This window comes from Coptis chinensis, chromosome 9 (genome assembly GCF_015680905.1).
Source record: "Coptis chinensis isolate HL-2020 chromosome 9, ASM1568090v1, whole genome shotgun sequence".
In the NCBI taxonomy this organism is placed as follows: Eukaryota; Viridiplantae; Streptophyta; class Magnoliopsida; order Ranunculales; family Ranunculaceae; genus Coptis; species Coptis chinensis.
This window is the reverse complement of record NC_141464.1, coordinates 69891158-69916874: the sequence shown is the minus strand read 5'-3', so window position 1 is coordinate 69916874 and position 25717 is coordinate 69891158. Positions and strand designations below refer to the sequence as shown.

At 37.2% G+C, this 25717-nt stretch overlaps 1 pseudogene; it reads right to left on the bottom strand.

Moving 5' to 3' along the window:
• Positions 1–5055: 5055 nt before the first annotated feature.
• LOC147477695 (uncharacterized) lies at positions 5056–25569 on the bottom strand (annotated as a pseudogene).
• Positions 25570–25717: the final 148 nt, after the last annotated feature.

Below are 25717 nucleotides of genomic sequence, written 5' to 3'. Positions count from 1 at the left end.
ACCCAATACCACCTTGATAGAATTCATCTTAACTACAGGAGAGAAAATTTCATCAAAGTAAATACCTTTTCTTTGACCGAAACCCTTCACAACAAGGCGAGCTTTGTGCCTGGGTGTGGATTATTCTCCTCATGTTTGATTTTGTAGATCCACTTATTCTTGAGAATTTTCCTTCTTTTTGGTTTCTCAACTAAGTCATAAGTGTGATTCTTATGCAAAGAATCAATCTCATCATGCATGGCCTTCAACCACTTCTCTTTGCCTATACCTTCAAGAGCATCTTGATAGTACATAGGTTCTCCACCATCGATAGTAAAACATATCGCATGAGGTGGATACCGGTTGAAGCTTATCTCTCTGTCGGAACCTCCTTTACCCCTTCTTGTGGCTCGTGAGGATGTACCGCTTGCTCAGTGTGGTGGTTCATGCACTTCATTTGCATCTTCTATATCAATAGGTTCTATCATATCCCATCATGAGCAATATGATCATCATCATGAGCTTCAAACTCATGGTTTTTGCATTCTCAATGCCTTTTCGTGTTCCACAAGAGGAACTTCGGGTTCTCAATTAACAAGATCATTAGTGAAAGCTTCTAGCTTTCACCATCCTCAAAGTCTACTATGGTTTGGTCTTCCAAGAACACAACATCTCGACTTTGGATTACTTTTTGTTAATCGGATCATATAGTTTATAGCCAAACTTCTCATCCCCATAACCTAAAAAATGCACCGCTTGGCTTTGTCATCAAGCTTGGATCTCTCATCCTTGGGAATATGAACAAATGCCCCGTGATCCAAATACCCTAAAATATCCATAATCAACATCTCGCTTAACCATACTCTCTCGGATAATCACTATTCAGAGGCTTTGATGGTGATAGGTTGATCACATGCACCTCATCCCTCTACAATACCCCCTATGTATTGTTTCTACCCAAGAACTTCTAGGTAACTTAGAGTGTGACAACATGCATCTCATCCTCTCTACAATGGTCCTGGTTCATTTCTCGGCTATACTATTATGTTCATGTGTCTTGGGAACGGTCCGCTTCATTACTTAATCCCATGACTTTTGCAATACTCTTCAAAACGACCCTATGTACTCACCCCCATTATCCGAGCTTAATACACTTCAAAGGCTTCCCTATCTCTTTTCCACCATGCTATGGAAAATCTTGAACACGCCAAGTACTTCATCCTTGATCTTGGACTATATGCCCATATCTTTCTTGACACATCATCAATGAGAGTCAAGAAGTACAAAGCTCCCTCGTGGGACTTTTACTTTCATAGGACCACATAAGTCGGTTTGAACTAGCTCAAGGACATTGTCCTTTTTCGTGAGGCGGGAATCTTTGGAAAGATACCCCATGTTGCTTTCCTACTAGATAGTGAGTACATCTATTTAAATGCATTACCTTTGATGTCCGGCAAGGCCTTTTGCTTAACAAGAACTTCTATGCCTTTTTCTCCCATATGACATAGTCTCTTATGCCATAGCTCGAAGGAAGCTTCTTCTTCATTTGCATTTATTTACGCTTTTACACAAACTAGCATGTGTTTTGTAAAGAGAGCAAGTTTTCTTCCCTTTGGCTACTACAATGGAACCCGCTTTCGGTTTCCATACCCGATTACCAAACGAGTTTAGAAAGCCATCATCATCTAACTTCCCAACAGAAATTAGGTTTAGCCAAATGTCAAGGACATGTCTTACATCTTTGAGTGTCAAGGTGTAGCTGACATTGATTTCTACATGAACATCACCAATGCCTACAATCTTTGAGATGCCGGCATTACCCATCTTTATCTCACCAAATTCACCACAACCTGTAGGTAGTGAAGAATCCCTTGTCTTGGTGACGCGGATAGAATGCATGCTCCTCAGATCTATCACCCACTTTGTATCCCGGCATGAGGTACTAAGATAGCACACACCACATTCTGACACAATTCCTACTAGACCATCATCGACTAGTGCGGTAGTATCTCTGCCTGTGTTTCTGTTCCTCTTTACCATGTCTTCATGTACACAATTATTCTTCTCATCCCTCTTCAGTGTTCTGCACTCATACCTAAAGTGACCATTGGTGGCACAATAGTAACATTGTCTCTCTGCCTTAGGAGTTCTAGCTTCACCCTTAGATTTGTTTCTGTCATCACCTCTAGAATGAGATGGTTTTCTGCTCTTACCTCTCCCCCGCTTCTCTGTGACAAGGATCTCTGAGTGAGAGGAGCTGCTTCTTGAACCCCTTCTTGTCTCCTCATTCAACAATGCCCCGGTAGCCATCTCCATGGAAATAACTCCATCCTTAGCGGCTCCATTAAGAGAAACTGCTAACGTCTCCCAATTGTTAGGTAGAGAGTTTAATAGGAACAAAGCCTCAACTTCGTCTCCCATATCAATCTTCATCAAGTATAACTGATTGATGGTATTATGTACTTCATTAAGATGCTCAGACATTGAAGAACCTTCTTTTTACTTCGTGTTAGGAAACTTCTTAATGAGCAAAGACTTTGTTTCCGCCAACTTCCTTTCATAGAGATCTTCAAGTTTCTTCCATAAGCTAAAAGTGAGTCTCTTGGGATACATTGTCACACCCCAAAATTCCAGAAAATTTAAAATAGAGAATTATCCAAGATATAATTATCTCAATCGCCACCCTATTCAATAATCTGAAAACCTGGGATGAAACGAAAACCCTAATAACATATTATCAACCACTTATATTAAAATATGAGATCAAATTTAAACCAAATCTAAACAATCCTTCAATCACATTATTAAACTACAAAGAAACTAACCAACTCTATTACATATGTCTCAAAAACAAAACCGCATAACTTCAGGAAAATAAAACTTAAACCATGAAACTCCAAGAGCAAATTCAAATCACGCGGTCCTCATATATTGCGACTCCATCATCTATGTTTCCAAGAACACATCCACGTTGCAAAACAAAGCAAACATGGGTTAGCAAATTGAATTTGCTGGTATGAGTAAGACTAAAAATATAAAATGGTATAGCAAAGATGTTCAATCTTTTAAATCAAGAAATATACTATTACAATCATTTCAACTTGGAAGACAATTTAGTTATGTATTCTCAAACAAAGCATGTAGTTTCTTTCTCCAAGTAAGATTTCAACCCCCAATATACATTTCCAATAAATCTTATATAACAAGATTCATCATTCTCACTTTCCAAAATAACTCACAGTATAATTACTACTTACATTCCACTTATTACATACACATATGATAACTTATTTAAATATGAGTTTGATACACTTTTACCTTTTTAAGCCAAAGACGTCGTCTTAGGGTAGGATAACGCGTCTCAAGCATAAAAAATTAATAAGTCCTACTCTCCCTGCAAAACAAAGTTAGATTTCCCAAACGTAATTATTTATAGTATACATCTATTTCACTATCCTTTGCAAACCATCATGGGTATATATAATCTAGCATAATATATCGGCCGATATTAACATTCATGTCACACCACCATATCCATTATATCATAATATATCACCAATATTAACTAATATTTATATCACACCATCATATCCATCATATCATAATATATCACCAATATTAACTAACATTCATATCACAATAACCATATTCACATTCCTTCGTAAGAAATTATATGCATCATATCATAAGATATCACCAATCATATCCAACAACTCGCTCATACTTAAAGCCAATATTTTTCTTAAAAATCACTCGTCTACTTATGAGAACGAGGAAAATATCCCTACCAGGGAGTATCAACTCACACAAACCACGTATATATTTCTCATAAGAAATCATATACATCATAATACATAAATATTCATATGCAATAACTTCGCCATCACGTAAAATTAATATTTTACTTTGCTATCACTCATCTACTTATGAGAACGAGGAAAAAATCATAACCCGTGGAGTACATTCATCCCTCGTGAGTATCAACTCACACAAACCACATAAACATTTCTCATAAGAAATCATATACATCATAATATATAAAAATATTCATATGCAACACACTACAAGAAAATTGAGCTTTTGCCACGTGTACAACCTTGTTTTAGCCACAGTCATCACCGTTGTTGTGGTCCAACGCCCATAAAGTGGGCCAAGTTTTAAGTGGCCGTGGGGTATTGTTTGGGTAGTTGAGTTTTAGTTCCATTTTGGCCACCCACTGTGTCCATTTGTTTTATCCACCGTTGGATCATACTTGAATTTTGATGTCCGTTAAGATCTCATGAAACCCTCATGAAAATAAAGAGGAACCATGAAACAACTATCAAAAATCGAAGAAGAGCGACTCGAAAGTTATTCTAAAGAAAACTTCGATATTAAAGCAACAACAAGATTTGGCTTCCTTTCTCTCTCCTCTATAAATAGTACTTCTATTTTATTCACTTCTCTCATCTAACGTAACTTTCCTCCCCCTCTCTCTCCTCTCTCACCCGTGTTGAAGATGGACTTAAAAGCATCAATTTTTCCCCTCACACACTCTCTTTCACGCTAGAGTCACGAGGACTAGGTTGCATTGCACTCTTTTATATCTGTTTTTTTTTTTTTTTGGGGTGAACCTATAGTTATTTCCTCTACTAGATGAGTTAATTAGGTCTCCCCTAAACACACACACAAAAAAGTCAAAGTGGGTTGACCAAAAATTTTTGTGTGTATTTTAGGGGAGACCCTAATTTCCCATCTAGTGGGATCCTAATTGGCTCATCTAGTGGGGGGTAATACTAGTTAACCCTTTTTTTACTTATTTTGATGTTAGTTGCTAATTTAGTGGTTCTTTGATTTTAATTTTTGTAAGAGAATTTGTTTTTTTTAACACCAATTAACATTACAAAATGTAATTGAGAAAAGTTCACAAGTTCCTTCATATGAAAAGGGTGAATATATAACTGACCGAGTCCCTCTCTCTTAAAAATCTCCAAAGTACTAAAGATCAGTAATTTCCGACAACTTCATCAAAATTGCTCGATGGGGATACAATCCCACTCCGATCGACTCACGCCATAACTTTAACCATGGGACACATCATTCTTGAGAAGCAACAAAAGACTCATCTTCAGATTGTTCTGAATCTGAAATGCCAACCATCTTCTGAATTGAATCAACATCCCCGCCTTCCAGAGCGTGTGTGTCCAAGAGTAATCGTGATCCTCGCCTCAGAACTCCAAATATCTCTTTGATGATTAAGGAGCTCTCCTTGAGCGAATTTTCCGCAGCTCAAATAGATAAAATATCTTCCTAAAAGAGTGCCTCTGACAACAAGTTTTCTCTAAAAACCCTTCTCTCGAGTATCCCGAAATATCCATGATAACTGGACCTTTGTCCCTTACAATTCGGCCTTGATATCTCGCTTAGAATTTTAGCAACCGGGCATCATTCAAAGATAGAAGCTTTTCTCGAGTTGGATCAAGTCCGCCAACATGTCCGGGTTGAAGGGTTTTTCATTCATTGCATGGCGAATGTAATTTTGGCGCGAAATTTCCTCCATACCAAATCCTATCCGGCCGCACAAGTTCCCAAGAGCTTGATTCCGAACTTGATTTCATCCTTTCGAGGAGTAAGTCATCTATGGATTTGCATAAGAAAGCATTTTTGTTTACCGGTTTTGTGTCTCTTAGCCTTTGGTGAATTTGACTTTTCGAGGGTCTTGACAAAGGCATTAATCTAAAGTGAGTCCAAAGATAAGCCATGGGAACGGCTAGGATCCAAGGGAGAGAGCTCTCAATTGCACCTCTACAATTGCTTTGGGATATATTCAAGAATCTTCTTTAATCTTACTATTTTGTTTTCTTGTTATCTGCTTTTGATAGACTAAACCTCATGGCCATGGTGATGTCCATTTGCTTTTTACTCTAGTGGTCTTCACGTGTTTGGTATCGTTGCCTTTCATAGAAACGATTTTTTTTTTTTGTTGTTAGAAGTTATTTTTCCCAATTAATAATGTATTAACCTTGTTATGTTGATTGATGATGTTTAGATTCATACTAGTCTTAGGCTCCATTTTTATATGGTATTTTTCCCGAAGTTGCCTCTAATATGACAAGTTACATTACTATCTTAGGCATGATGCAGATTGGGCTGGTTCTCTTTTATTAAGATACTGAATGGATTACTCTTCAAGGTTGGGATGAATGTGTTGTCATGACATATTTGACTACTTGAAGAATTTTGTTAAATGGTTGATTTTATCATATGACGATTTGACTTGAATGATTATCTTATGAGCTTATATGGTTTTTTAACTTACCACTTCTTTTTTGAAATTTTAGTGCTTGCTTCTTGGTTCCGCTTTTGAAATACCCCCACATTGCTTTGGGTGTTTGGGCATCTTCTCTCCCTTCCTGCTTTTATACTACTCCGGGTGATACCAAGGTCAATTAAATTTTGAACCTCAACCAATTCCTTGTATGTAATACCATGTAGGAAACAAGCTGTTAATCAAGTTATGAGACCATAAAGAGAAGCTGGGACTTGATCGATGGTATTGGATCCAACGGCAATGGTTTGAAGGAACTTAACCGTAAGTTCAAATCTTGCGTAATCTTATAAATTACACAAGTATTATGCATCAAACATCGTTTCTCATTATTTTGTATCTATTCTACTTCCTATGATAATTGCTTTCAATTTGTTGATTTTATTTCTTTTTCTTCCTAGCCTTTTGAAGTCATCCATGAGTTGGAAAGATTATCTTCAAAGGAAATATCAAGATGCCGCACAAGACGATTCACCGATGGACACCCCAAAGGGAAAAGATATGCAAGTGTTATAGGATGCAAATGTCTACAAATTCATGTTCTTAGCGTAATATTTATGTGTGTTGTGTTTTAGATTTTAAAGTTAAATATAAATATGTGTTTTCTAAGACAATCACTATATATAAACCGATTTCTCAACTTATTATTCTTCGTCAAGTAAAGATAAAGTTTGGTTTACACTAACAAGTAACAACTCTCTATGTAGGAATTGAAGCAATTGAAGGAAATGAACTACCTAAATGTTACCCAATATCAATATTTTCATTTTACTTACGAGCATATATCAATGGACGCCAAGCTATCTCAAGTATAATATCGCCCTGTGCTCTCACCCATAACATTTTCGTAATGGATTCGCTTTACCTTATTGTTTGTCATCATGGATACCTCTCGCTGATTATTTATTGGTGGGTCGCGTGATAGTTAGTATTATTAACCTAACGATACCTCTATTGGTATTATAATTATTATAATTATTCTCGACCTTGTGCTTGACCTTGCCTAGGTCAGGGCGCTTTGGTTGTTATAATTATTATAATTCCCTTTGACTTTGTCCTTGTCCTTGCCTAAGTGGAGAGCTTGGTTATAATTGTTTGTTTGCCTAACGCTTTTGATTATCAGACTCCGGAGGTGTTACTTGTCGATTATTTCTCCAACCGGTCAGATGTCATCTCCAAGGGCGCTAGGAATAGATAGTTATTAATAGAGTAAACATTATCTTGCTCCTCAGCGGTTGTTGTTCATAAGCTAGAGGACAATAATTGTCGGTGCTCTAACTCAAAACAGAAATTACATGGGTTGGAGTTTACATTCATGACGGGATAGGCTTTTGTCAAAATAGCCTCTACTTTTAGTTAGAGATTCGAAAGTAAATTTTAAGTTCGATCGGTTTTATTCTCAAACATACCGGGCGCCTCGATTTGTTGAGAAGAACTAATTTGAGATGGGGATATCATCACTCCCCATTATTATTCCGCTTAGTTTGGTCTTCTAAAAATTTGTAAGCCTCGAGGGCCCTTTACTTAGAAACTACCCCATTCATTATGTCAAGGACTTCTTTATGGTGATGTTGAAGTCCTTTGAAAAAGGCAATTTAACTAGCGTGTCTTTTTGCTAGGTTATGGTGTGGACACTCTATAAGGAGATCGGTGAACGATTCCATGCCCCGAAAATGATTCATGAGGGTTCCGGCCGGAAGAAATGAATCTTGGAAAGCATCTCATCCGTTTCTTTAAAGGGTAAAATGTTCCATAAACAACAACAAGTTTAGCCCACGAAGTCCACGTAATTAGCTTTGGGCGTTAACCAAGACGCCGCTTTATCGGGCTAATGTGAAAGGAAATACCCTTAGTTTAATCTGTTCCGGTACAACCGTAGGGTGGTGGAATGTTGTAAGGACTTGTTCAATCCCACGACGTAGCCGATAGGGTTTTTCATGGTCTAACCCATGAAAACGGGTAAATGATTAAATATATTTGGGGATTCAAAATCCCCGTTGGGTCTATAGAACGATGCAAAGACTTAGGGCTATCGCCAAAGCTTTGTAGAAGCCTGGAGAGGGAGTCTCTTTCTTCACCCATTATGTCGTATGGTGTGTGTGATATTAGCTGAGGTGTCGCTGGTGGTGTACTAGATAGACTTGTTTGTTTCTCGCGGTAATTAGGTTTGTTGTTTTGTTCGACTGACCTTAATCTCATGCAAGACTAAGTTAAGCTTTAACTAAACATGCAACACTCCAAACAATTCGATATACTAGTAGAAAACCTCTAACCGGAAAATGCGAGGTATGGAAGAAAGGAATACCGATAAGCCCTTGTCCTTCGCTTTTATGAATAATGCCTCTTGGTAATGCTGTTCAATCGTATATAAGAGATTAGAACACCGAAAAGCTTGACAACTCAAGTTCAATCAAACCGGGGAAAACCCGGATTTTTCGTGAGAAGGGGCTGGCGCCAAAGATTGCATGCGACCTCGGCAAAGTCGACTTCCAAGAAGATAGCTGGTCGCGCTTTTCTTTGGCCTTCAGTTATAATCGAATTCCATTAAGATCGCTACGTCGTCGCTTCTTTGGCTGGCACGCGCTTCGTATTTTCTCGGAATTTTTCCAAAACTAAACCAAGAACCACGATGAATCAAACAAGGGTGGGTGGGTTTAATGGGACTTAAAATAACTACTTCTACAAAGAAAACAATGCTAAAGTGCAACTAAGATGGCAGCGTACCATTTGATAACTCAGAAATGAATAGTCTCCTACCTAAATGAACTATGGCTTCACAACGTAAAGTAAACTAAACTAACTTTCGTGGTTATTATCAAATCTTCTACTCTCAATGCTAATTGCACTAAATGGAGTACGGTTCGCTCCACTCCTAGTTCCCTAGCATGGATTGTTTTCTAAGTCTAACTAGTCAACTCTTAAGTCAATGAGAGCTTTTTACTTAAATATTATACTAATGATACTTAATTAAGATGATTACTAGAAATTAACTACAAATGCTATGGAAATACTATTGTTTGACTCTAGATAAGGAATTAGAGGGAATTGAATCCACCTCGAATCTAACTTAATGACCCAGCATAGATTGTGGTATCTCGATTCTTACGCTTTCACGGCAAGAATTTCGAGTCTAATCCCTAGTTTTCATGGCATTTCTACCAAGTACTAACTAGCATGAACGGTCACTTCACCCATTCTCATGGCTTAAACACTCCACCTTCTAGAGTGGAATAGATTCTACAACGCTTTCTATACTAAACAGCTAAGTTTTCATCAAGGCTTCATCAACCCCTCTAATGGAGGTTTAGCCTTGAGTCATCAATCTAACATTGACCATTGAATCTAAACTAAACATAATGTGAGAAATTGAGAATTACTTAATTTTAGCAATAATGAATCTAATTTAATGGCTGGAATGAAACAAGAACAAGAATTGAAATTAGATCTAGAATGGAAATGACAAATTCAAATTGACAAACTAACTATTTTATTTATCTAATCAATCAAGAACAATGATTCAGAGATTTAATCTAAAACAAGAATTTAAATGGAACTAAAACTTAATTTAATTAATAAAACTAGATCTATAATTCTATATTTTAATTTAGGTCTAACTAGCTACCATTAACAAAGAGCTAAGCTTTTCTTTTATAGATCCAGATCCAAAATTCGTGCATGGGCTTGAGCCATGGGTTGGGCTTTCAGAATCGTGCCCAAAACCCAATTCTTTCAAATCCAAAAAGGCCTCTTCAGCTGCAGTTGGCTTCCACAGACTTTTCGTCCACTTCTGCTCCTCTGATTGGGTCAACGCTTGGACCATTGGAAAGCTCTTTCCGAGCCGGTCGTTTTGACATAAGGTAGGCCTCAATCCAATGTCCGAGTCCAAAGATATGGCATTCGAAGTTCTGTTGACTTTGCTCCTTATCTCGCTAATGTGGCACATTTCTCATTATAATGGACTTTGAAGCTGAAATGCATAAAACACGTGATCGATATTAACTCTTACTTATTATTCACATAATTGGTCTAACCGTGATGATTATTAAGGGGTTAAAACTACTGATTTTGGGCTCTTATCAAACCACCCCCAAATCAGTTCAAACTTCAATGGCTAACGACGTAGAATTCTCACGGAAAACGCGTTTCCGAAGTTTCACCATTTTATGAAGCGGAGATGTTTAAGAGAAATTGAAAAGACTGTGGTATTCGATGAGGATTTCTATCACTTTGATTTGGTAGAACAGTTTTATAAGAAACGAGAAGTGGAGGGAAATAGGATTTTCATTAGGATAAAGGAACGCTCTGCGAAGTTGTTGGCTTGTCATCGAGCTATTAGGAATCACCCCCGTAACCAACCTAGATACGACCAAACAGAATCCCAAAAGATACTGCAGTTCCTGTTTTGATGAAAGATACGGTCATAGAGGGTGAATACAATACGATATCTCATTCGTTAAGCGCCAGATGACCACGAAACCAATCAACCGGGTCGCCCGGTGGATTGGTAAGAACGCCCTTGGGAAAGACAAAAGTCAATGACATCGACTTCATTAATGTCCGTGACGCTCGAATTTGCAAACGAAGGAGTATAATTTCTGCATCCTTGATTTAATTTTGAATGTGATTAGAGGAGTGGGAAAGAGCCCGGCGCTCTTCCCCAGTATTGATCACTAAGATTATGCTCTCATTTTAGAGCCGTCGCTAGATCTGCTCCTATTAAGATCAAATTGCCTTCTAATCCAAGTATTTATAAGGAATGCATTCAAAAGACTTGGCCGTTGTCTGCAGAGAAGGAAGTTGAGTCGGATAATGTAGGGGAAGATATGACATGGTTGGTTGAGGATAATTTTGATAGTCATACTTCTAATTTAGAGCTTAATGATAATGCCGCGAAACCGGTTTTGCGATCGCGGGTTATCGATCTGTGGAAGACATTAGACATAGACAAATTGTAATTCGAAATAAGCAAACGAACTTTCAGACGAGAGTTGAAATGCTCGAAAGGGGTCAGCAAGATATATTGTTTAACTTGGAGGTTATCCACAAGAATCACCAAGCCCAAAGATGCAGTACTCAAGATCGATGGAAGCCACGGTAACTTGTTCAGATAGAGATGCTCACGACGTGATGCCACTTTCGTGGATGAGTCCGTCTCACCGAAGTCCGAGAGGCATGAGCGCGTCGCCGCGAGAGCCAGATGGCTCAAGCCATTCTTCACCACGTAACCAGTCTCCATCTCGGGGACCATCTTCTTCACACTAGGTGTTCACCATCATCGTGTCACATTTATCTTATCGCTTTATTGTTTAGTTAGTGGAATTTTATTTTAGTAGGTAGATTTGAGTAGTAAGTTGTTTGTTTTAGATTGCTTGGATTTCATAGTATTTTAATATAATTTATTTTGATCATCTTTCGTAAGGTTGTCTTGGAGTAAAAGTTGAAAATAGTGGTAGCGGGATATGTAGGAGAGTTTAGATACCGGGGTTGTTAGAAATCAAAACTATGGTTAGTTTCCTGTTTCGGTTTGGCGTTTTCTATTTCCGGAAATTGCCTTAAAACAAATTGGTAACTTGCCGATTTTTTGGAAACCCGTAACCTATTTAAACTTCCATCATACTACACTCACAACCCACACTACACCCCCACAATCATCTTTCACTTTTCACTCCACTTTTTTTCTAGTTTTTTCTTGTTTTTTTCTTAGAAACTCACTTTTCGCATTCCACGAAGCCTTCACGCTTCAAGCAGAGCGACTTCTACTTTAATCAGAATCGAAAATTCACTAGAAGGAGGCTACAAAGGCTTCAAGTAGAGCGACCAAAACACCGAAATCAAAAAAATCAATCGCCCGGCCAAGTAAGCGACCCAGCTTAAAACATCAGAATTTCAAAACCAAAGAGCTGACTTCAGCATTTATCTGGCGATAGCGCCTCTCCAAGAATCACGTGAAATTTTCGATTTTAAGGTTCTTCCGTGTTTTCGCAGCTATTCTACAAGTAGTGTTGAGATGACACACCACCTATAGTGATTCCCGAAACGCCTTTTGAAGACTTGATGGGAACCTATACCTATGGAGCATCGTTCACGAGCCGATCGTGGTAATTAGGATGGCTGGCATCTTCCGGTGAGTGATGACGATTCTTTTTCACCTAAGCTAACTGAATTCTTCTATAATAATATTACTTTTTTTGTACCCAATAAGGAGAACAAAAATTTTCCCTTACTATTGATGGTACGACTATGGAATTCAATAAACACTTGATAGCTTTGGTTTCGGGTTGCCATTACCCTACAATATGCACACGGGGATATATGACGATAACTCATACCTATATGAATATGCCTATTTCCATGAGTATTATGGGGAGGGGTATTTCAAGATCATGGACCAAGACCAATATAACATCGCCTCGAAAGTAGCCTATCACTGAATGTAGGCACAACCATGTTGTTCATCATGATGAACATTCTAGGGAACGGCGGTTTATACGCGCCAATAATACCGGGTGACGTTTTCCTTTGCTTTAGTCGAGGGACGCCGTAGGTATGACATTCCCCGAAGTTTTAGTTGCTACTCGGCTTGGAGCCCATACCTTTGAGGCATAAGTACCTTCTTATGCCTGTCTTGGTTTGTCACTTTACGCTGGCGCTTACCTACCCGATTATTCTCGTATTACGATTAAAGACACAGATTGGAAAAGGGTCGAAATCATGAGACCTACCAATCGCGGTGGTAAGATCATTCGAAGCCATGACTTGGCGATGGCAGGTGCAACCACATTTGGTTGCTCCTTACACCCCATCGCACCAAATAACACTAGAGAGGTTAGCAATAGTTGATGATACACGGCGTAAAGTGGCAAGTTGTTATGGCATGGCGGATCGCGAAAAAGAACCTCATATAGAAGAGGAGGATGACGAGTAAATGCCAAAAGTGCGGGTAAGTTTTAGTTAAGTTAATTAATGCCTTATGTCCCAAGCAATTTAAGTCCTGTTAACCCCATAATGGGTGGAACTCTTATAGTGTTAAGCGCCGGTTTTTATTTCCTATATTAGTGCGCTCTAACATTGTTTTGCGATGTTTCAATTTCCGCGTTTCAATGGTATTTTTCCTACCCTCTTTATTTAAACGCTTTGAGGACAAAGCATGCTTTTTGTTTGGGGGCATAGAAACACGTGTAATTAAGACATCCTGTTAGGATAGAGATATGTATAATGTGCACTTGTTTTTTCTAGTTAAAATTTCGAAAATTCAAAAATATAAATAAAAAATATATATGCTATACACTTAGGAATATTGGTATTGTTTTCTTTCTCCATGCTCTTAACAATCTAGAAGTCTCAATGAAGTGCTTGCATCGTAATAATTGTTAGAAACTTAGGTTAATATGTAGGTAATAATCTTTGCATCTATCTATAAATTTATTACATGAGTATCTATGATTGTTAGCGAGAAGTTTCAAATCTAGGCTAGAGTACTTATTCTACAAATCCCGCGTGAGAATATAGCCTAAAGCCTTATAAGAAATTAAACATGTGAGAAATGACACAAGGGAGAAGTTAAATCGATAGAGAAATCACACGTCCACTTGCTTGATCACTAAACCATATCCTAAGCGAAATTTAGGCCGCTCTTTGGATCGATATAGCCAGAAATTCAAACCTATGAATTATTTTCCCGCTAGTCACCACTCGAGCCCTTTTTCATTAGCCCTTCCATAAACCACAATTCCTTTACCCCTGTTACAAAAAACAAAACAAAAAAAAAAAAAAGAATAAATCAACCTACCCAATTTAGAATAAGTCCGGAATAGAATGAGTGAAGAAAGAAGAAGAGAAAAACCGTGGTAAACAAAAAAAAATTGTTAGTTGCTTCCGAAAAATAAAGAAAAGAAGTTTCCATCCAAAGAAAAGAAAAAATAGAAATAAAATAAAACTCCAAAAAAAATAGAATAAAAAGGAGTCAAAAAAGCCAAAGAAAAGAAAAAGAAAAATATGGCTAAGGATGGAAACAAAGTATAGAAGCAAAAAAAGAAAATAACAAGGTTTTCTAGTTACATAATATGAAGACTCTATTATCTCAGACTTGTCCTCTAGAATATCCATTTCCTTCCTTCTTAAACCATCTCCTAATCCCTCAAGAACACCTAATAAAGACCTCTAGCTCAATTAGGAATAGGTTAGTGTGTGTGATAGTAAGTGGCGATGTGTTTGATCGATTCCCCGCTTCCTTTGATGTCATTGAGATTGTAAGGTAAAGTGTGCCCACCGCATTAATGGAGTAGCTTAAAACTTGAGTGGAAAAATCGTAGAGGTTTTGTCTTGACATTTATGTGAGGACCTACTTAAGGACGCTTATTCCGAAGTTCTCGAACAAACCCGCTAAACATTTCATAGTATTACTCATTGTTATATGTTTATTGTAGATGATTGATTATTATGCATATATTAACTTAGGTTTTTACTGTTATTCTTATGTAATTGCTATATAGAGATGTATAGATAGTTGAGCATGAAGGGGGAAAACAATAGTTTTATTTCTTAGTCGTTGTAGTATAGATGAAGTTTGTGAGTACCTTCATCGAAAACTCTCACGAAGGGTTATAACTCGTCCACTAGGGAATTCCTAGTGGTTTAAGGCCTTGTTGCATATGGTCAATGCAATCGCGACTCAAAAAACGGAGTAGTTAGAACTCCATTTTTTTTGGTCACTTATTCTAATTTCTCATATTTGCTTGGGACAAGCAAAATGTCGCTTTGGTGGGGTGGTTTGATAAGAAAAACTGTAGTTTTAACCCCTTAATAATCATACGGTTAGACCAATATGTGAATAATAAGTAAGAGTTAATATCGATTACGTGTTTTATGCATTTCGTGGGCTTCAAAGTCCATTATGTGCAAATGTGCCACATTAGCGAGATAAAGGAGCAAAAGTCGGTGAGAACTTCCGAATGCCATATCTTTGGACTCATACATCGGATTGACGCCTACCTTATGTCAAAACGACCGCTCGAAAGAGCTTTCCAATGGTCCAAGCCTTGACCCAATCAGAGGAGAAGAAGTGGACGAAAAGTCTGTGGAAGCCAACCGCAGCTGAAGAGGCCTTTTGGATTTGAAGAATTGGGTTTTGGGCCCCATTCTCCCAAACCCATGGCTCCAAGCCCATGCACGAATTTTGGATCTGGATCTATAAAAACAAAAGCTTAGCTCTTTGTTAATGGTAGCTAGTTAGACCTAAATTAAAATATAGAATTATAGATCTAGTTTTATTAATTAAATTAAGTTTTAGTTCCATTTAAATTCTTGTTTTAGATTAAATCTCCAATCATTGTTCTTGATTGATTAGATAAATAAAATAGTTAGTTTGTCAATTTCGAATTTGTCATTTCCATTCTAGATCTAATTTCAATTCTTGTTCTTGTTTCATTCCAATACCATTAAATTAGATTCATTATTGCTAAATTAAGTAATTCTCAATTTCTCACATTATGTTTAGTTTAGATTCAATGGTAAATGTTAGATTGATGACTCAAGGCTAAACCTCCATTAGAGGGGTTGATGAAGCCTTGATGAAAACTTAGCCTGTTTAGTATAGAAACGCCAGAATCTATTCCACTCTAGAAGGTTTCGTCGGTGTTTCGCCATGAGAATGGGTGGCTGACCTCACATGCTAGTTAGTACTTGGTAGAAATGCCATGAAAACTAGGGGATTAGACTCAAATTCTTGCCGTGAAAATGTAAGAATCGAAATACCACAATCTATGCTAGGTCATTAAGTTAGATTCGAGGTGGATTCAATTCCCCTAATTCCTTATCTAAAGTCAAACAATAGTATTTCCATAGCATTTGTAGTTAATTTCTAGTAATCATCTTAATTAAGATCGTAGATAATATTTTCAGAAAAGCTCTCATTGACTTAAGAGTTTAATTAGTTAGACTTAGAAAACAATCCATGCTAGGGAACTAGGAGTGGAACGAACTTCGCATCCATTTAGTGCAATTCGCATTTGAGAGTAGAAGATTTGATAATAGACACCAAAAGTTAGTTTAGTTTACTTTTACGTGAAGCCATAGTTCATTTCATTTAGGGGTAGACTATTCATTTTTACAGTTATCAAATGATTTGATAAATATAAAATGAATAGTCTACCTACGAAATGAACGATGAATCCACAACGTAAGTAAACTAAACTTGTAGTTTTACGTGTTTGATTATCAAAGAATTCTACTCTCAATCCTATGAGATATATAGTGGAGTAGATAAGTTCGCTTCCACTCCTAGTGCTCTAGCATGGATGTTTTCTAATCTAACTAGTCGCTTTTAAGTCTATGAGAGTTTTTTACTGAGGAAATTACACTACGATGCAACTACCCACAAGATGCAACTAGTCGGTTATCGTAATACTAAGGGAATGCTACGTTGATTCTATGATAAGGAGTTAGAGGGGATTGATTCCACCTTAACTCAACTTAATCCACTAACCCATTTAATCGTCAGAATCCGAGTTGAATCGCTTGCCATTAAACAATTGGTTATTCCTAATCCCTAATTATACATGGCATTTCTACCAATCATAACTAGCATGTGAACAATTAAACCCATTCTCATGGTGAACTAATCATTTCTAGAGTGGAATAGAAAATACATTTACTCTAACGATAATCGGACTCAAGCTTTCATCAAGGCTTCACAACCCCTCTAATGGAGGTTTAGCCTTGAATCATCCAAGAATCATTTCCATTTATATTAAAACTAAACATAATATAAAGCATTGAAATTTATTTAATTAACAATAATGAAATCTAATTTAATGACTAAATTGAACTAAGGACATGAATTGAAATTAGATCTAGAATCGAATTGACAAAAATCGAAATTGATAAAGAATACTACTTTTTATTGATCTAATCAAATGAAGAACAAGATTCAAGGTTTAATCTAATGAAATGAATTAGATTTGAAACTATACTTAATCAAAAACAATTAAATAAAACTAGATCTAGAAGCTATTTTAATGGCTACTTTCTATTCTAAGCTATCTCCTATTTTCTAACCACTGGCTACCATTAATGAAGAGCTAAGCTTTTGTTTTATACATTCAGATCCAAAACGTGCATGGGCTTGAGCCATTTTGGGCCGAGAGAATCGGGCCCAAAACCCACCCTTTCAAATTCAAAAGGCCTCTTCAGTTGCAGCTGGCTTCCACAGACTTTTTTCGTCCACTTCTGCTCCTCTGATTGGGTCAAGGCTTGACCATTGCAAAATTATTCCGCCGGTCGGTCGTTTTGACATAAGGTAGGCCTCATTCTGAGGTCCGAGTCCAAAGATATGGCATTCGAAGTTCTTTGTTCCTCGACTTTGCTCCTTTATCTCGCTTAAAGTGGCACATTTCTCGCATTATAATGGACTTTGAAGCCCATAAAATGCATAAAACACTTAATCAAAGATAACTTTTACTTATTATTCACATAATTGTCTAACAAGATGATTATTAAGGGGTTAAAACTACAGTTTTTGAAAACATCAAACCACCCCCAAACAAAGATTTTGCTTGTCCTCAAGCAAAGAAGATGAGAAATTAGAAATAAGTGACCAAAAATGGAGTTCTACCTAATCTCGTTTCACTGAAAGTGCGATTGCATTGACCATATACGCAACAAGTATTAAACCACTAGGAATTCCCTAGTGGGGACGAAGTTATAGCCCCGTGAGAGTTTTCGATGAAAGAAGGTACTCACAAACTTCATCTATACTACAACTACTAAGAAAATAAAACTATTGTTTCCTTATTCATGCTCAACTATCTATACATCTCTCTAGCAATTACATAAGAATAACCATTCAAAACCCTAAGTTAATATATGTGTAATAATCAATCATCTACAATAAACATATATACAATGAGTAGTACTATCAAATGTTTAGCGGTTTGTTTCACGAGAACTTCTAATAGCGCCCTTAAGTAGGGTTCTCACAATAATAGTCAAGAAACAACACTGATTTTTCCACTCAAGTTTCACATACTCCAAAGCAGTACAAGGGTACACTTTTACCTTACAATTCAATGACAACAAGGAAGCCGGGTTTCGATCAAACACATCTCGCCACTTACTATCACACTAACCTATTCCTAATCGAGCTGAGGTCTCTTTATTAGGTGTTACGGGGATTAGGAGGTGGTTTAAGAAGAAGGAAATGGATATTCAAAAGGACAAGTCCGAGATAATAGAGTCTCTCAGATATGTAACTTAGAAAAACCTTGTTATTTTCTTTTGCTTCTATACTTTTGTTTCCATCCTTAGCCATATTTTTTTTTCTTTTCTTTGGCTTTTGGACTCCCTTTTTATTCTTTTTTTTTTTGGAGTTTTTATTTTATTTCTATTTTTCTTTTCTTTAGATAAAACTTTTTCTTTATTTTCTCAAGCAACTAACAATTTTTGTTTACAATTGTTTTTTCTCTCTTCTTCTTTCACTCATTTCTATTCCGGAACTTATTCTAAATTGGGTAGGTTGATTTATTCTTTTTTTATTTTGTTTTTGTTTTTGTAACAGGTAAAGGAATTGTGGTTTATGGAAGGGCTAATGAAAGGCTCAGAGTGGCGACTAGCGGAAAATAATTCATAGGTTTGAATTTCTCGGCTATATCGATCCAAAGAGCGCCTAAATTCTCACTTAGGATATGGTTTAGTGATCAAGCAAGTGGACGTGTGATTTCTATCCGATTTTACTTCTCCCTTTGTGTCATTTCTCAAATGTTTCGCTTCATATAAGGCTTTAGGCTATATTCTCACAGATTTGTAGAATAAGTACTCTAGCCTAGATTTTAAACTTTCTATCGCTAACAATCATGAGATAGATACTCATGTAATATATTTATAGATAGATGCAAAGATTATTACCTACGATTAACCTAAGTTTCTAACCATTATTCCGATGCAAATGCCTATGTGAGACTTCTAGATTGTTAAAAGCATGGAGAAAGATACAATACCAATATTCCTAAGTGTATAGCATGACTTATTTATTTATATTTTTTTAATTTTGAAATTTTAACTAGAAAACAAATGCATATTATGTCTATCTATATCGTAACAGAGATGTCTTAATTACACGTGTTTCTATGCCCCCAAACAAAAAGCATGCTTTGTCCTCAAAGCATTTAAATAAAGAGGGTAGGAAAAATACCATTGAAACGCTGCGGAATTTCGTGAACATCCGCAAAACAAAGTTAGAACATACTAATATAGGAAATAAAACCGACACAACTCTATAAGAGTTCTACCCATTATGGGGTTAACATAATTAAATTGCTTAGGACATAAGCGCATTACTAACAAAATAAAACTTACCTCCACTCCCGTTGTTATTCGTCATCTTCGCCATCCTCTACTTCTATAAAGAAGTGAGGTTCCTTCGCGGCCCCGCCATGCTATGATAATTTGCCGGGCTTCACGCCATTTATCATCTATGATTGCTAACCTATTAAGTGCCACTTGGTCCGATGGGGTGTAGGGCTTAACCTCGGTGAGGTTGTATCCGCCACCCATGCCAAGTCATTGCACGGAAAGATCGAATAATACTATCAGCGGGTCGCACCGTGTCTACCTTAATCCAATCCGTGAAACGGTACAAAAACAGGGAAAGAAACATAGCATAATACGCGAAATTAGAACAGGCATAAGAAGGTACTTATGCCTCATGGTATGGGCTCGTATAAAACTAGACATCAAAGTCCCGGGAAGGTCATAGAACCGGGCCCATTGGCTAAAGCAAGGAAAACGCCGCAAGTGGCGCCATTCACGTAAGAAAAACGCCATTCCCCTAAAATGTTTAGCATAATCCAAAACATAACAGTTCCTATGTTCATGGACAGGCTACCAAGGGCAACGTTATAGTCCCCTTGGTCCTCAATACGGAAAATGCCTGCCCCATAAGCCTCCACTGGCGAGGTGTTTAGAGAGGATGAGGAGTGATAGTCGTAGTTATTTTTGTTTTATAAGTTGTTGTTTTATGTACTTTTGTTGTTTTTATTGTAATGTAACTTTTATTTTTGTAATTTGAATTTTGTAAGTGAAAGGACCTCCGAATGGAAATTTTAATATAAGGGGGTATTTTCAGTTTGTGTGCTTGTTTCATATTGACCCCACCTTCCCAACTTGTTTGGGGTGGTTTGATTATGTCAAGTTGTATTTTTATAAAAACCCTAGTGTTAGAATTTCATCATGAGTAAGGTGAAAATATGAAGTTTAGGCCTATCTATGATTGAGAATCATTGTAGGATGAAATCTAGATTAAATAGGTACATTCAATCATAAAATCCAAATAAGAGATAATCGGGTTTGAATCGAGAATCCGTGATATGAGTTGTTTCCGCTTTCGAGTTTGGAAATTTTAGGATTTCCTGAAACCGCCGAATTAGTTTTGGCAACTTTCCGATCCATTCTAGCAACTTTAAACCTATATAAACTTGATACAATCTATCCTCACAACTCACACTACACCTAAACACCATCACGCACCCTTCACACCCAAGATTCCCACGCTTAGCCTCCATTTTCACAAAATCGCAAACCTCGGGCCAAGGCCATAGTTGGCAGCGCTTCTACACTACAAAAATTTTGCTCGAGAAGCGCCGCCCGCTTCAAGTCAAGCGCGACCAGCTAAGTTACGAATTCAAAATACAAAAGAGCCAGCGCCTCTATTTGAAAGCGCCACACCGACTTCTCTGGACCAGAAAAATTCCAGTTTTCGAAGTTGTGCCCCAATAATGTTTTGCAACTATTCCAGAACGTAGTTTTGAGATGACATCTCCCATAATAATACCGAACAGTCTTTCAAGATTTGTTCCAAAGCACTACTTACGGTGCTTGGTTTCGTGGAGGTGATCACATACGCCGGTTGGAACCTCTTATGGTAAGACCGGGCTGAACTTTATTCTCCAAAGACTTGCATCTTATTTTTATAATAACTGCATTTTCTTTGAGAGACCGGATGGAGAACAAGTGTTCTCCATCACCATTGACGATGAACCAATGGAAATTACCGTGTTCTTGCTAGCATTTGTTCTTGGACTTGCTATGCCCGGCCGAGATACAAGACCCATGGTGCTATTGGGTCGATAATATGCATGTCTATACTTATGAAGTCTTTGCACCTGGAGGCTTATGGGGCGGGCATTTTCCTCAGATTGAGGACCAAGGGGACTATAACGCTGCCTTTGGTAGCCCGGGTCCATGAACATAGGAACTGTTATGTTTTGGATTATGCTAAACATTTTAGGGAATGGCGTTTTCTTACGTGAATGACGCCACTTGCGGCGTTTTCCTTGCTTTAGCCAATGGACGCCGGTTCTATGACCTTCCTAGGACTTTGATGTCTAGTTTAGCACGAGCCCATACCATGAAGCATAAGTACCTTCTTATGCCCGTTCTAATTTCACGTATTATGCTATGTTTCTTTCCCCGTTTTTGTACACGCTTCACGGATTGATTAAGGTAGACACGGTCGCGACCCACCAATAGTATTATTCGATCTTTCCGTTCGCAATGACTTGGCATGGGTGGCGGATACAACCTCACCAAAGTTAGCCTACACCCCATCGGACCAAGTGGCACTTAATAGGTTAGCAATCATAGATGATAAATGGCGTGAAGCCCGGCAAATTATCATAGCATGGCAGATCGCTGAAGGAACCTCACTTCTTTATAGAAGTAGAGGATGACGAAGATGACCGAATAACAACGGAGTGGAGGTAAGTTTTATTTCGTTAGTGTCCGCTTATGTCCTAAGCAATTTAATTATGTTAACCCCATAATGGGTAGAACTCTTATAGAGTTGTGGTCGGGAGTTTTATTTCCTATATTAGTACGCTCTAACTTTGTTTTGCGATGTTCCCGAAATTCACGCCAGCTTTTCAATGGTATTTTTCCTACCCTTTTTTATTTAAATGCTTTGAGGACAAAGCATGCTTTTGTTTGGGGGCATAGAAACACGTGTAATTAAGACATCCGTTACGATATAGATAGACATAATATGCATTTGTTTTCTAGTTAAAATTTCAAAATTTAAAAAATATAAATAAATAAGTCATGCTATACACTTAGGAATATTGGTATTGTATCTTTCTCCATGCTTTTAACAATCTAGAAGTCTCACATAGTCATTTGCATCGAATAATGGTTAGAAACTTAGGTTAATAATGTAGGTAATAATCTTTGCATCTATCTATAAATATATTACATGAGTATCTATGATTGTTAGCGATGAAGTTTCAAATCTAGGCTAGAGTACTTATTCTACAAATCCTGTGGAGAATATAGCCTAAAGCCTTATATGAGCCGAAACATTTGAGAAATGACACAAGGGAGAAGTAAAATCCGGATAGAGAAATCACACGCCCACTTGCTTGATCACTAAACCATATCCTAAGTGAGAATTTAGGCCTCTTTGGATCGATATAGCCGTAAAATTCAAACCTATGAATTATTTTCCGCTAGTCGCCACTCGAGCCTTTCATTAGCCCTTCCATAAACCACAATTCCTTTACCCCTTACAAAAACAAAACAAAATAAAAAAAAAAAGAATAAATCAACCTACCCAATTTAGAATAAGTCCGAGAATAGAATGAGTGAAGAAAGAAGAAGAGAAAAAACCTCGTGTAAACAAAAAAATTGTTAGTTGCTTCCGTAAAAATAAAGAAAAGAAGTTTCCATCCAAAGAAAAAAAAAAATAGAAATAAAATAAAAACTCCAAAAAAAAAAAAAAAATAGAATAAAAGGAGTCAAAAGCCAAAGAAAAGAAAAAGAAAAATATGGCTAAGGATGGAAACAAAGTATATAGAAAAAAAGAAAATAACAAGGTTTTCTAAGTTACATAATCTGAAGACTCTATTATCTCAGACTTGTCCTTTGAATATCCATTTCCTTCCTTCTAAACCACCTCCTAATCCCCGTAACACCTAATAAAGACCTCTAGCTCAATTAGGAATAGGTTAGTGTGATAGTAAGTGGCGATGTGTTTGATCGACCCCGCTTCCTTGTTGTCATTGAGATTGTAAGGTAAAGTGTACCCACGTATAATCGGAGTAGCTTAAACTTGAGTGGAAAAATCAGAGTGTTGTTTCTTGACTATTATTGTGAGAACCTACTTAAGGACGCTTATTCCGAAGTTCTCGAAAACAAACCTCGCTAAACATTTGATAGTACTACTCATTGTATATATATTTTTATTGTAGATGATTGATTATTACGCATATATTAACTTAGGGTTTTGAATGGTTATTCTTATGTAATTGCTAGAGAGATGTATAGATAGTTGAGCATGAATAAGGAAACAATAGTTTTATTTTCTTAGTCGCCAGAAGATAGATGAAGTTTGTGAGTACCTTCATCGGAAAACTCTCACGAGGGCTATAACTTGTCCACTAGGGAATTCCTAGTGGTTTAAAGCCTTGTTGCATATGGTCAATGCAATCGCACTCAAAGAAAACGAGATTAGGTAGAACTCCATTTTTGGTCACTTATTCTAATTTCATCTTTGCTTTGAGGACAAGCAAAATGTTTGTTTGGGGGTGGTTTGATAAGAGCCCAAAACTGTAGTTTTAACTCCTTAATAATCATACTTGTTAGACCAATTATGTGAATAATAAGTAAGAGTTAATACTGATTAAGTGTTTTTTATGCATTTCAAGGCTTCAAAGTCCATTATGTGTAAAAATGTGCCACTTTAGCGAGATAAAGGAGCAAAAGTCAAAGCTAAACTTCCTAATGCCATATCTTTGGACTCGTGACCTCAAATGAGGCCTACCTTATGTCAAAACGACCGGCGCGGAAAGAGCTTTGCAATGGTCCAAGCCTTGACCCAATCAGAGGAGCAGAAGTGGACGAAAATCCTGTGGAAGCCAGCTACAGCTGAAGAGGCCTTTTTGGACTGAAAGAATTGGGTTTTGGGCCTGATTCTCTGGCCCAAAACATGGCTCCAAGCCCATGCACGTTTTTTGGATCTGAATGTATAAAAACAAAAGCTTAGCTCTTCATTAATGGTAGCCAGTAGTTAGAAAATAGGAGATAGCTTAGAATAGAAAGTAGCCATTAAAATAGCTTCTAGATCTAGTTTTATTTAATTGTTTTTGATTAAGTATAGTTTCAAATCTAATTCATTTCATTAGATTAAACCTTGAATCTTGTTCTTCATTTGATTAGATCAATAAAGTAGTATTCTTTATCAATTTCGATTTTTGTCAATTCCAATTCTAGATCTAATTTCAATTCATGTCCTTAGTTCAATTTAGTCATTAAATTAGATTTCATTATTGTTAATTAAATAAATTTCAATGCTTTATATTATGTTTAGTTTTAATATAAATGGAAATGATTATGAATGATTCAAGGCTAAACCTCCATTAGAGGGGTTGTGAAGCCTTGATGAAAGCTTGAGTCCGATTATCGTAGAGTCGCCGTGATTTTCTATTCCACTCTAGAAATGATTAGTTCACCATGAGAATGGGTTTAATTGTTCACATGCTAGTTATGATTGGTAGAAATGTCATGTATAATTAGGGATTAGGAATAACCAAATTGTTCTGCTTCAATTTCGATTACTTACGATTAAATGCGTTAGTGGATTAAGTTGAGTTAAGGTGGAATCAATCCCCTCTAACTCCTTATCATAGAATCAACGTAGCATTCCCTTAGTATTCGATAACCGACTAGTTGCATCTTGTGGGTAGTTGCATCGTAGTGTAATTCCCTTCGTAAAACTCTCATAGACTTAAAAACGACTAGTTAGATTAGAAAACATCCATGCTAGAGCACTAGGAGTGGAACGAACTTATCTACTCCACTATATCTCATAGGATTGAGAGTAGAATTCTTTGATAATCAAACACGTAAAACTACAAGTTTAGTTTACTTACGTTGTGGATTCATCGTTCATTTCGTAGGTAGACTATTCATTTTATATTTATCAAGCCATCCCCCAAATATAATCTCGCAGGTTGACAATACAAGTACTCGACCCAAGAGGTAATAGCTGGGCAACGGATACGAACCTCTCTCAACATGGTAGTCCGATCAACCATGTTAAAAGCATTCTGAAAATCTACAAGCAGCATCGAAAGAGAGGTACTGTCGCTGTTAGCATACACTATGCGGTTGACAGCATGCAAAATCACTTTTGCTCCACCAGAAACACCAATCCCATACTGAAAATCCTGTAAGTATCCTATCACATCTTTGGAAACTCCTTTTATTGCAATCTTGGAGACCAGACGACGCCAAACCATCCCCACAGCTATAAGATGAATACTATTATCCGACTTGAGAAGTGGAGTAAGCGGAGCACTCGCAATGAATTTCGGTAACGGCTGTGGACATCGTCCTTGTAACCAAAGATTCACCACAGGGGTAAATGCATCTAGCAAATCAGATAAT